Here is a 13,878-nt window from a genome sequence, read left to right as displayed (position 1 = left end):
AAACCTAGGTCATTACACACTTATTGTCACATCCCACTTCAGCCCAAAGAAGAAAATAGTTTCCTTGTGCTTTTTCACAGGTATGGGGCCATGTAGGGGGTGTTTCACAATTATTAATATGTGTAGATCTGTAAAATAAAACAGCAGACAGCAATAGATAGTAGTTGCTTATAAAATATCTGGTTCTTGCATAGGTGTTTAAATGTCTCTAGCTAATTAAACAACTAGACCAATTAAGTAATTGAGGACTCTGTTGGAACGGAAACCAGCATACACACTATCCTCTGGGGATTGAGTTTTGGAGCACTGGTTAATAGCATCCAATGTTAACCGTATACAGTTAGGTCCATAAATATTTAGACAGTGACACAATTGTCATTCTTTTGGATCTGTACGCCACCACAATTGATTTGAAAGCAAACCATCAATATGTGCTTTAAGTGTAGACTTTCATCTTCAATTTGAGGGTAGTTAAATCCAAATTGGGTGAACGGTGTAGGAATTACACCCATTTGTATATGTGCCCCCCCCCCCCATTTTAGGGGCTCTGCCAGGCCTGTAGTGCAGCTGTCTTTAGTTGCTGCTTGTTCTTGGGGCGTTTTGCTTTCAGTTTTGTGTTCAACAAGTTAAATGCATGTTCAATTGGCATTCAGGTCAGGTTATTGACTTGGCCATTCCAGAACATTCCACTTCTTCACCTTCACCATCAGTTTTGGGTTGCTTTCACAGTATGCTTTGGGTCATTGTCCATCTGCACTGTGAAGCGCCGTCCAATTAGTTTTTAGATAATATAGCCCTAAACACTTCAGAATTCATCCTGCCGCTTTTGTCAGCAGTCACATCATCAATAAATACAAGGGAACCAGTTTCCTTGGCAGCCATACATGCCCATGCTATAACATGCTTCACAGATGAGGTGGTATTCTTCGGATCATGAGCAGTTCCTTCCCTTCTCTATACTCTTCTCTTCCCATCATTGATCTTTGTCTCATCTGATGTTGTTCCAGAACTGTACAGGGTTCTTTAGATGTTTTTTTTTCTCCTCTTAGCTATTGAGCCAGTTGCCATAGCACTCCGTGACAACCAGCAGGTTCGGGGTATAGAATGGGGAGGTTGTACACAAGGTTTCCCTGTACACTTATGACCTTTTACTTTACATACCCGGCTGCCTCTCATCCTCATGCACTATCCATCATGGGACATCAAACTGAACCTTGATGAAAGTGTTCAAGACGTACCGGTACGTCAATACCCATTTGGAGCAAGAGAGCATTCGAAGCACTGGTATGTCCATATGTTCCAATGGGTTAAAGTCTAATAAAAACATATTACAAAACTAAATATTTAGCTCCATAGAATGCTTTAATTTAAAACAAATTGAGCACATATCAACATATGATAATACATATTACATGTATTAATATATTTATAGTCTACATAAAGTGATTATTTCCAGGGGAAAACACCATAGTGCTGATTTCTTTTTTTTGTGTGCAAATGCTCCTTAAGCTCCTTAATGCTACCACCAACTATTGTGTATTTATATTGATTGTTTGAGAATGTTATTTGGGGGATTAAAAAAAACAATGTTTAATTCATAATAAAAACAAAGCAATAAAACAAATATAAAGATTAAAAAACTCCCCATGCTGGCTTACTTCTATTTTGTACCTCTCCAATAAGAAGTACCATGATCTATGTGATAAAGTTGTTTCTTTGAAACTGACCTTGCAGTTCTTAAAGCACATTCTGTGACTTTGATAGGCACAGTGGAATGAAAAAAAAGACAGATAAAGCAACGGACAATACTTTAAAATAACCCAAAGCTTTTGAGTCAGTTCCTGTAAGTCAAAGTTTACAAATGCACAAACCTCTAAGAAATGTAAGCTCCATACCAGCGGTTAAGTACTAGAACCTCTTCAAGCTAGATAAACAAACAAAAATCTGAATTAGTTTATCAGACAAAATAACAAGGTCATTGTCTAGTGTGAAATCCATCTGAGCCCTCAAAAAAAAAAAAAGCAGACATCTGGAGGCTTTACAGTTCCCTTTTGTCTGACTCACTAATACGTATCTTCCAAAAATATCCTTCAGTTTGAATTTTTGTTTTAAAGCAGTAATTCTGCAATGGTTTTCACAAAACTCCATATGTTTTTATAGTACAAAATAATTATATGCTCATGTGCATAAAATGTATATCTATATAATGCTGTTTAACATGACTGAAAAGGCATTTATTGTAAAAAATAAACATTCTGAAATGTATCTTTTAAAATGTCTTCATTTTTTTCATATTTCCTTATTCAAATGTTGTATAAATAGTTTTAACACCCTTCCCCATTACAAAACTCCTTTGTAACATGTAACACAAACAGCTTATTATTACTATAGTACAGGTCCACAATCACACAATTCCACAATTCGAAAAGCTCTGGAGACAGAAGGTGTGTGGTGTCAATTGTGTCTCAGTGCTCCTAGCAGTCACACATGTGGCTGGTGCTCTCTGATATTGTTTGCTTTCTTGTTTGAAATGTTTAAGTCTTATTATGGCACAAAATACAAATACAAAAAAAAATTAATGTGTTTGCATATGGGGTTCTGCCACAGACTGTGTTGGGGTGTTAATGTAATATGCAGAACATATAGTGTACTACCTTTCTGAAATCCGAATGTTTTCCTTAAAAATAAGTGCAGTTATTTTGCTTAGTTTGCATATTTGAAGTGTTATGTTTTACTGAATGTATATGTTTGCTGCAAAAAATATGAATGTGTTTACATGCGGGGTTCTGCCACAGACCGTGCCAGTGGGGGGAACTTGTAATGCTGTGCCTGTTTACATGTGTAGTTCTGACAGTGTTAATGCAATTTATGTATTAAATGAAAATAATATTTATATATATATATTGAATGTATCTGTATGTAATTGTGAGATAATATAGAACAATATGTATTGCAATATGGTAAGTTTACCTATTAAATGGGTGTTTTGGACCAGTCCAGATATGGGGAGCGACATCAAGAAAACTAATAGGTCCACCTTTTGTAGTTTATGGAAAGTTTTTTATATTATATATATTTCTTCCTCTATCTAATTGACTGACAGTTTCTTCGCTGCTTTGCTGTCATCACACTTAATCTGTTCAGTTGAATAAATCCTGGTGTTTTTGGACATTATTGCTGCATTATTGGTAACCCGGCCATACCTATCCTCTTTACAATGTGTTTTGCTGAACGTGTTTACTGAATGCTTTGTGTCATGTCCAACTAATTACATAACTAGAAGACAGCAGCATATTATCAAATAATCAAGGGGAAAAAAACAATATTATTTGAATAATTAAAACATGTTCAATGCCTATCCCTAGTTCTTTCATATGGATGTTCAGTAACTATGTACATTCTATATGATTATTCTGGGAATTGGGTTATTTGCAAGTATCTAATTAAAATATGCAGTACAGTTGAGTCATTTCAAGAATTTGGGGACATAACAAGGATGCACAACATTTGTTATGGTAATGAACGGGCATTCGCTTTGTTTCTTCTGACTCCATTGTTAACTGAAAGTCTTGGGGATAATCAGTTCAGTTCATCCAGTGTGGGTCCTGTAACCATAATCTATATACTCATATAATTCCAACATATTAATTTGACCTTCCCTGCTGTGTAAATTAATTGGTAATTTAATTAAAAGAAGTCTAGGGATGCCTTTGGTATCCTTCAATACAATAAAATAATGGTGTCATTCTTGTGTTCAAGTGCTTAGTACTTGTGTTGAAGCTGTAGTGGAGTAAGGCAATGTTTATCAGTAGGAGGACAACAATGACATGGGGTGACAGGTTGTAAAATGTAGAAGAATCAAATCCCCTCTTTGGAAACTTTAAAATGAGCCTTTCCTTCCTGTATTCTATTGCAATAATTTAATATAATAATTAATTACATTCACTTTAATTGTAAATTGTATTGTTTACATTTCTCCTATAGCAGCTTATAGTGAAGGGGAACTAGTGGGGTTCCTATAATTAGAATGTTACAATTAGTGAATATGTAAAATGTATGGCCTTTTTCCAGTTCAATTCCATCATCTCACTTTACACTCATCAAACCAGGCAAAAATGGGTGTACGTCATACAAGCACAAGATTATAATCTTGACATTATAAGGAATACAGGTATGTGACACATGTCAAATGAAAATAGGCAAACTGTACTATCATGTTATGCATAGTTATTCATGATTAGACAAACTAAACTGCACTACTACCAAGTTTTTTCACAAAAACAAAAATGCGTTTTCTCAAATTGCGACGTTTGCCTTTTTCCTCCATTAAAGTCTATGGAAATTGTTGAGCTGACAATGTTATGTTGAAATACCACTCAAATTGGAATGTGTAGAAATTGTTGGGTGCAAATAGCATAAGAAATGAAGGAATAGTGTGCATTTGAAAGAACATAGACTATGCAGAAAAGTTTTGAGAAAATTTGTAACACAAAATGTGTGCTGGCCTGGCCATCTGGAACACAGGGAGAATTCCCGGTGGGCCGGTGGAATGCAGGCACAATACAAAAAATATTAAAAAGGGTTTTAATGGGTGGCGATGTGGACTGGCCCACTAGTCTATCTCTCCCTCTGTGCAGCGGCTGTCACAGCTACAGCCCTTAGCCCCACCCCTTCCCTTACACACACACATTGATGGCTAGCTATTGAGGGAAGACCACTTCATTTTTAAAAAATATAATGGAAAAGTAACACAAAAGTGGAACTGAAATATTAAGGGAGAAAAAAGTCCCTTGAGTCAAATGCAGGCACATATAGGAAGCTAACAGACTGATTCAGTAGTAGTGCTGCTATTAGTGTCAATGCCAACAATGTGCATGTAGTCGTCCATGCCGAGGAGGATGCAACAGAGTAGCAGAAGAGGAGGCAACGACAGCATAGCCAACACGATTGTGAGTTTAGCAGAACAAACAAGGTCAGTGCCATTGCTGCTGTCGTAAGCAATGGGGAGCCAGGGCAGGGAGGGTGACAGACATTGATATGACAATTCAGTATACGTTCTGTGGAACTTTTATACAGTTTAGAGCAGGGGTAGTCAATAGGTGGACCACAGGCCAAATCCGGACCACCAGATGGTTTTGTATGGACCGTGAAAATATTTTTTATTAACTTATTATTATGATTAAAATAAAAATAATGTATTGTTACCATGGTTTGTTGCACTGACTGCTTGTTATTGTGTGGAACCTAGAACGCAGCCCTTCCTGGTTATTAGCATAGGATGTTATGTATTTGCATAATATGGCATGTCCTATATAGAACTAATTTTAATTACCCCTGTCAGTTGATTGCTCACAGGTTCCCAGTTCGGACGTCTCTATACACATTTTGGACTGGGGCAAGAGAGTCACTTACTAAATGGTTTGTTATCCTGATTTCTATAAATAAACAGCTAAACTGTGCATTGTTTGTCGTGTGAACATATTTCAACCTCACCTCCAAAATATAAAAGTGCATACACAAGACACATGATACAGATTACTGTTTATTTTAGGTATCATCAGTTTCTTCTAATAATATAACAATAACAAAAAATATGCAAAAAAAAATGAACTGACTGATTGAAGTGACGCTTATTACTTTACATTTCAGTGATCGTGCCTTTTTTCTTGATTTACTCTGATACATGTGTGTTAGTCTGTACGAGTATGTACATTGGAACTATGAACAAGCTATGGAAATGCAATAAGTACTGTTATCTTTCAAGTCAGAAGCACTGCCCAAGGGGGAGGGGTTTCTGCGCACTTCCGTAGGAACTCAATCGAAGCGTCACTCTATCAAAGCTGCCATTGGCCCCTGCGCACGTCACTCGAACAGGTCCCTTCCCACTTCCTGTTCTATAAAATGTGACGTCAGCGCAGGTTCATCCTGCACAACTTTGCAACCCTTGGGCAGTGCTTCCTTTTTCAGATAACCGGGGTTGCATTCGCAACCTATTGTTATCTTTCAAGTTGGAAGCACTGCCCAAGGGGGAGGGGTTACTGAATAACAAAACTATCACAAGGGAGGAGGCAGCGAGCTGATAAGTAAGCCTGACCCGAGGCAACTGCAGCCACGCTCTACCGGGGACTGTCTGCAATCAGCATATACAAAGCGGGGCTACAGAGGTCAACTCTTACGCCCTCTGCTTACAATAGCAAGGCCGGCTGCTCTACTAGTGCATCTACTGTAGGAACGAGGCCATATATCTACTTGCACATTACTCCCCTTTGGGCAGCACTTCCTTTTTCAGATAACTGTTTTTTACATTTTGTTTCCTTTACAACAACAGTGGAGATGAGTGTATAGTGGAGATTGTTTATACCAGTAAATTATCCCACATTCAAAGAGAGGAAAGCATCAGCAATCTGAAGCGACCCCTTGATCGCAGTGCACTCCAACATTTGCATCACTTGAATGATCCCTCTTGCCTGCACTGGTTTGTTTGGTTTTAAGGCAATTCATAGAATAAACTGGAGAGACTGACGTGGAAGCTGACAAATATTTTCAGCTGGCATATGCCAGTATCTGTCCTTGTAACTGACGGGCATTGGCAAACTGAATAATAATGCCTGTTAAAAAAAAAAAAAAAAAAAAAAAAAATATATATATATATATATATATATATATATATATAATATTTGGCATATAGTAAAATGTAGCATGTTGTAATATGTACTTACTGTATTATTACACTTCTGTAATGCTCTTATATTTTGTGAGTCGCCCTGGTCTGCTAATAAATAAATAATAATAATACAAATAATAAAATATGTTATGATTTATTTTTTTATTCATCATATGAGGACTTTAAAATGATCTGACCTCCAGATCAATGTGTCAGCAAATTATACCCTGGACAAAACGACAATTAATTACTTATATATAGCTCGTAGCTTTAATTGACTGTAAATGCCATTATGGATAAATGGCATGGTTGAATGAATGAATGCAGAATGTGCAAAGTGTACACGGTATCTACTTTAAAAAGTGCAAGCTTTCAAACATCAAGTGAGAAATCTATTTGTTTTGTAGATGTGTGCATTTCTATGAATCTATGTATCTCTCAATTAAGAATCAGTAGTTTCTACACGTATGTGTTTTCTCTTTCTCTAGAACCATAAGCCTCTACAACTTTACAAAAGATCATGTTCCGACTCCAGCTGCTGAAAGAAACCATCCCCTATTGGCAAAAAGTAATGTGTAGAATCTATGGATAGATTGCTTTGCCCCCAAATTATATAATTTATCTTTTGACAGAATGCAGACATGGTCAATAAATGTAAAATACAGTTGCATGTAATTCACCAAAATATAGTCTTATTCCTCATGCCATATGCACTTTCACAAAGCAGCTGCACCTGGAAATTGCAAACTCTTACTGTTATAGCATGTGAGCACCGGATCTTTTGCCCATGCCAGCAAATCTTCCATCCACTTTTGACAAACCAATAAGTCAGTAAGATAGAAAAAAGAGTCAGTAACATGGAACCAAACAATCCTGATTCATGTCTTGGGAAAATCGTATGAATAATACGAAAAATCTGAGCCACAACAATCATGTCAGTTATGGATTATGCTAAAATATTACTGTACAAGTCGGGGGGGTAGCGGTTTCACCATTAACACCAACCACGGCACCCCACATTATTATTAAAGTGAGGGTGGGAGCCTCTGTCATCCTTCCATCTGTGCAGGTTTTTCTTGAATCCCAGAGTATTGTAACAACCCACAAAACAAAGTAACAGGGACTTACGTACCGTTTGCGAATACACGGTTTATTCTTTGCACGTGTAAATAACACAGACTACTGTTGGCCGTAGTCTGCACCAGGACATCAAGTAGGAACACACTCTTCTTTGAGGCAAGAAGCAAACAGGTCTCCACACCGCATTAAACCTGCAGACCTTTCGGTTCCCAGTTCTGGATCGCTCTGCCCTTCCCAGCAACACACCCGTATTTATCACCTCCTTTCACAGCCCGCCCTGTCCCCCCCAGCACCAACCAACCATAAGCATGCATTGCCAGCACAACACTGTATGCACAACCACCATTGGCAGGTGCCCAGGGGACTGACAGGCAGCTCTTTCGCACCCAGAGAGGTCATAACCTGCACAGACAGAACAAAGCATGCGCAACAGAACTATGTACACTGACTCCTACACTCCTACACCACTACCCCCCTTACAGTACAGTTTGCAGGGTCGCTACAGTATGCACTTCAGACAAAAAGAAGGTTAACAGACAAATGGACAACCTGCAGGGCCAGAAGTCTCCATTTCATTAAATACTGTCAACCTAAATACAATATACAATAAAACAATTATCTAAACCTACCATAAATACACATAAGACAGTCAGAAGCAGCAAGTAGAGAATTAAGGTGCAGCAAATACTAGAGTCACATATCAAGCTCACCATAAGCAGTAATACCAGAGCTTTCGTGGCAAAAACTACTCGCTGAAGGGTACACAAGTTGTCAGTCCTTGGACTTGGCCTGTCCGTACAGTAGCGCAGAAGGAAACCATCCCCCTTCCCCATTCCTGCTAATTAGTGTGGTGAACTATCTCCTACACCTGCTACTTAAATCCAGAGTCCCTATTGGCTGCCTGGGTTTTAAGAGGAGCAAACTTGCAAGAGAGTGGGGAACAGGAGATTGCAGACAGGTGCCGGCAAGTGGGGTAGTATAGAACCCCCTCCCGAGGTAGAGAAGGGCAGAAAAATGGGGAGGGTGAAAAAACAAATCAATTAATGGAGTCCATCTCTATGCAAGAAAAGTGGTGGATAAAGAATGCATGAAAGTGGCATTAATAAATTACAGGTCATATCTTACAATTGAAGTGAATTCAATCATTCAGTTTAGTAGGTAGTTGTTTAAGTTTTAGATTCTTATATTTAAAATATATAATTGTCTACTCTATTGTTGAAATTAATTCCAAAATTTGCTGTTCCATCCACATACACTATCTGTATGTATAATTTAGGGCTGTCCCAAAGGGTCCCAAAGGGTCAATTGTTACCTTTGAAGGTTTGAAGCTTTGTTGGTGCTAATTTGCTAATTATCCACATAAACAAAATAAAATATCACCTACATTCACAAACAATAATCATGTTTTTATGTATTTTTACCAGCACACTATTTATGTATAAGTATTGATTTTACTTTTGTGAAAGATGCTAAGCTTCCAGTAAAAGCACCTTACTCATGATAAACTATGTGTTGTGACTTAAATTTATATCTTATTCAATACAGAAAAAGTGTCAGGCATAGTGAATCGGTGTAAAACCCTTGATGAAAATACCCTGGTGTTCAGTAACAGTAAAAAAAAAAAAAAAACTATACTGAAAGTAGTAAATACTGTACGTTTTGTAACTGCAAAACCCTTCTGGAGTCAGACAGCAAAGTGAGTCAGCAAACAAGTGTTTACTTGTTTATATATATATATATATATATATATATATATATATATATATATATATATGTATTGCAGTAACAGCAGCTTCTGTTTGTTAGTTAATTAGTGACTGACTTAGTGCACTTTGACCATATATCGACGCAGTTTCTGTAATCGGAACCGGTTGCATTGAAAGCTATTATTACTTGTATTACTTGTCTTTGATTAGCAGGAGGGGTGTGTGGTCAGTGTTCGAATTGTGTCTGAGGTCTCAGGGGGTCCCCAAGGTGCTGACGAAGTGTGGTCCGGGGGGTGGATGGTGCCGGCGAAGTGTGGTCCGGGCTGCGGGAGGTGAATTAGCATTCCATAGCGACGGGCCTGCTCTAGCTGTGAGACTCACAAGGGCCCTATCTCCAAAGGGCAGGGACTCTAGGTGTGGGACACCAGTGAGCAGAAGACTTCTCTCCTCTTCTCTGTCCCGCCCTTTCTCTCCTCTATAATGATTAACAGCTTTGAATTCCATGCTGTAGAACACCTCTCCCTCTCACCTCCTACAAGAAACGTCTGACCTCTGTGATTGCCAACAAGGGTTTTGCCACCAAGTACTAAGTTGAAGGGGTCAAATACTTATTTCCCTCATTAACATGCAAATCAATTCATAACTTGATGATTTCTTTGTCAGTGGGCAAACGTACAAAATCAGCAGGGGATCAAATAATTTTTCCCCCACTGTATATCCAACAACTTTTATTTAAGTAATGGGCGTTATACAAATCAAATGTTTTAATTTAGATAGGCTATGAGGGACATTCAAACATTGTCAATTTCTATTAACGAGGAAAAAAAAAGCTATGTCATTGTCACGTGATGAACCTTCAAAGGTTTGGAAATCCCTCTGAACAAACCTTTGAAGACAGCCCTATTATAATTATGATTAAAATACATTTAGTACAGCTCAAATCACCCCAGCATTCTTTTGAAAACTGTTAACAATACACACGTTTTGTTAATTTTTGGAATATCAGGAATTTTCATTTTTAACTGACTTTTAACCGACTAACTGAATATTCCAATACATTTTGCAACAAAAGTGTTTACAACTCTTTTGATATCAGAACTACTTATTGGAAAACTAAATGAAATATCATGCTTCTAAATCTGACTAGTGTAATAGTATTATTTTGACATTCAAATTTTATGATAATTACAACAATTTGCTACATTTATTTGCATTCTTCTTACATGAAGACAATGACTTGTTAGCATAAACAACTACATTTTTCCATAGGCTGCCATCAAAGTTCATTATCACACTTTTGATATTTATACTGTAGAGCATTACAACTTGGATGTGGTACTTTGCACTTGTCAACACTGCATGAATGATTGGTTTAATTCTTGATGCATTATTTTGTTGCAGAGATGGCCATCAGATAGGTCTAAATTGTGTTCTGTGTAGTGCTTTGTTCTGAAATGATCCCAGGCTAGAGTCTCAGTATGGGCAGCAAGCACATTAACACCATAATATTTCATAGATTTATGTAGAGAAAACACTCCACCATCCACCAGGTATTGCAGGAATTTAGAAAATGTAACATTGTGCCTTTTACCACCACAAATATTACAGAAAAAGAGTTGCAGAGTTAACATTCTAGAGTTGAATAAACACCAACTAGTGTACAAACACCGTAGTGTCAATGTTAAATATAGGAGTTGTGACATCAACACTGACATCAGAGCTGAAAGTGCATCCGGGACCTTTACGTGCTGTGTAGCAGAATTAGCAGAAGCTTGCAAGATATTGTCACCATCTATCACTCGCTTGGCGAGCGGAGAGTGAATGGTAATATTATTTACATTTGCTATATTAAACATTTTAAGTTGTTGAATTATTTAGCTATATTAGCCAGGCTAAATGGATGCCAACACTAACACATTAATGTTCAGAGCCATCACAGTGTCGTTTTCGTCTTTCAGTGCTGCTTTGTCAATCCCATTTATACAAGCTAGTTCATTATCCAGTGGGTTCCCCATGCAAATAATACTAATAGTCTACAAATGTGAGTGTGGTCTGTTTTTAATCAATCGTACATGAACATACATCAATATAACCAAAGCTTAAGACAATGAAATTACTACTGAAGGTATTGCTACATATATACAGTATTAAAACATTTTTAACTTTTTTGTATTTCCTCATTGGGATCAAATGGCCAAATGTGTCCAATTTAATTTAATTCACTGTATTTAATCTTGTAAAAACAAATATATATTATACATCTGGACACTAAACTGAAATGTATGTAAAATAACTGTATATATGACCTAATTTCAAACATTTTCTTGTCCTTTGGAATCCTTTGGATTTGTTCCCCCTTCCTACCAGTAACTTAATAAATAAAAGCCCTGTGTGATGATAATGCTTCTCGTGTTAGGCTGCGGTAGCAATTTTTTCCGCCATTTGCACTCTTCCTTTAAGACAAAATTCTCAGTTAACCACTGTGATTTGACTCATACACTGTAAGTCAATTTACAGTAGAGGGTTTCACCAAAATGGGTATGTTGGTGCTAGAGAAGCGGTCCAGTAGAAATACAAAAAAATGATTTATTCTCTTGACCTCATGTAAATCAATCAGCACCAAGCAGACACTTATATGGCAGATTTGTGTGTTTGTCTATATTAGATATTGATGGTTGTTTTTAGCCAAACCCCTGAGGAATTTTTGCTGTAAGCGTGAAAATAAGAGGCATGTCTGTCCATTTTTGAGTCTTTTTGTCAGAGTTCTCAGTTCAGTCAGTTGACAGTGATGCAGCGGAGACCTGCTGCGTGAGCCCGGGGAAGCCTGAGGTGGTCCCTGACCTTGAAGTTGGGTTGGGTGATGCATAACCATTCACAGGTCTCAGTGGGAGAATTTTGGAGTTAGACCCCAGAGGTATAGGGAGGGGGCCACTTACACTTGATGGGTTAGGAATTGGAGGTTGTCAGGGACAACAATGGGTCTAGTTGGGGGAAGTGTCACAAACATTGACGAAAGGCTCATTATCACATTTGATTTATTATGTATTTTTATTTCTTTGGTTTTATTATAATATGTGTGGATTATTTTATTATCAGTATGGTTTTACTGTATTTAATAGATTGTTTTGTTTTCAATGATTACTTGATTACACAAGCCGGACCACCAATTAAGCACCCCCACCCGCAGGTCTGTGAGAGTCACTACACCTGCAGCTGATAACCTGTTTTACTTCTGCTCCCTCTCTAACAAGACAGCTGGGGAGTTTAAAAGGGCATCATAGGAGAGACAAAGCAGAGCAGTAACCAAGACTAAGAGAAGCTGTGAGCAGGAGGAGGGCAAGCAGGACACACTGTAATCGTCCGGAGGAGAAAGGCAGGTTCCAGTGTGGAGTCAAGTTCCGGGTCCAGCTGCGGGGGGGTGTCATTTAAAAATGTGGAGAGAGAGACTGTGTTGAAGGGGAAGTTGCAATAAAATAGACACTGCAAGATAAAAGACTTACTAGCGCAGAGTTGCCAGAGGGGAGAACATGTTCGGGGGATGTATTTATTGATTGCATTCTTTGCACATTCTGTTGCTTGCTATTGTTCTACATTGACAAAGAGGAAGCGTTATTTTACTAGAAAGGGTTTGGTTTCTTTGATCATTCTAGTTAGGTTAGGGAATTAACTTTTAGGAATTATTTTATTAACTTTTAGAATTACTTTTATTGCCCAGATTATTAAAGGCATTTTAGCAAGCTTCCTTGATGTAAAACTGTTACACAGACTTCTTGTCCGGTGTGTGAATAATAAACCTGTTATTAGTGCAACTCTCTGTGTATGTGGTAGGTGTCCTGGGGTCCTGATCCGAGCCTGCATGGGGGAGTGTAAAGGGTGGTGCGAGGGTCCCCTCCTCTGGGAAGAACTGGAGTGGCGTAGTGTGGGAGACCATTGTCATCAGACCACCCATGGGAAATGTTACCTAATAAAGTGACAGACATTAGTTGTGGGTGTTTGTAGGCTATTTAATATGAGGGACACTGGAGGTAGGATATCATGTGAAATGTATGTGCTCTTGTCCCCTTTTACTTCAATTTTGCCCTCAACTTTGACAGGAACAAACCTCAAACCTGTAACCTCAAATGAAGATGTCCCCCTCACCATTCAAAAAGCAATGCTTTTCTGATTATTGATTTGTAGCAAGCAAGGTTGATCTCAATATCCTATATTGTAGGTGTTTCTCTTGCACGTTCAAACATTCACACTTTGATCTAATTGTCATTTTTAATTTAGATGGTTAGGGAAAGAGAGCTGTGGAGGGGACAAAGTGTTGGAGGAGTACCAGGAGACAAAAGCGATCAAAGAGATTGATGGTCAACATATTGGTTACACACATGACCAACACTCATAGGTAATTAAAACTGACTGTCAGTCTTTTATCAGTAACAA

Source organism: Amia ocellicauda, chromosome 15 (assembly GCF_036373705.1).
Source record: "Amia ocellicauda isolate fAmiCal2 chromosome 15, fAmiCal2.hap1, whole genome shotgun sequence".
In the NCBI taxonomy this organism is placed as follows: Eukaryota; Metazoa; Chordata; class Actinopteri; order Amiiformes; family Amiidae; genus Amia; species Amia ocellicauda.
The sequence above is the reverse complement of the archived record's forward strand: the minus strand, read 5'-3'. Positions refer to the sequence as shown.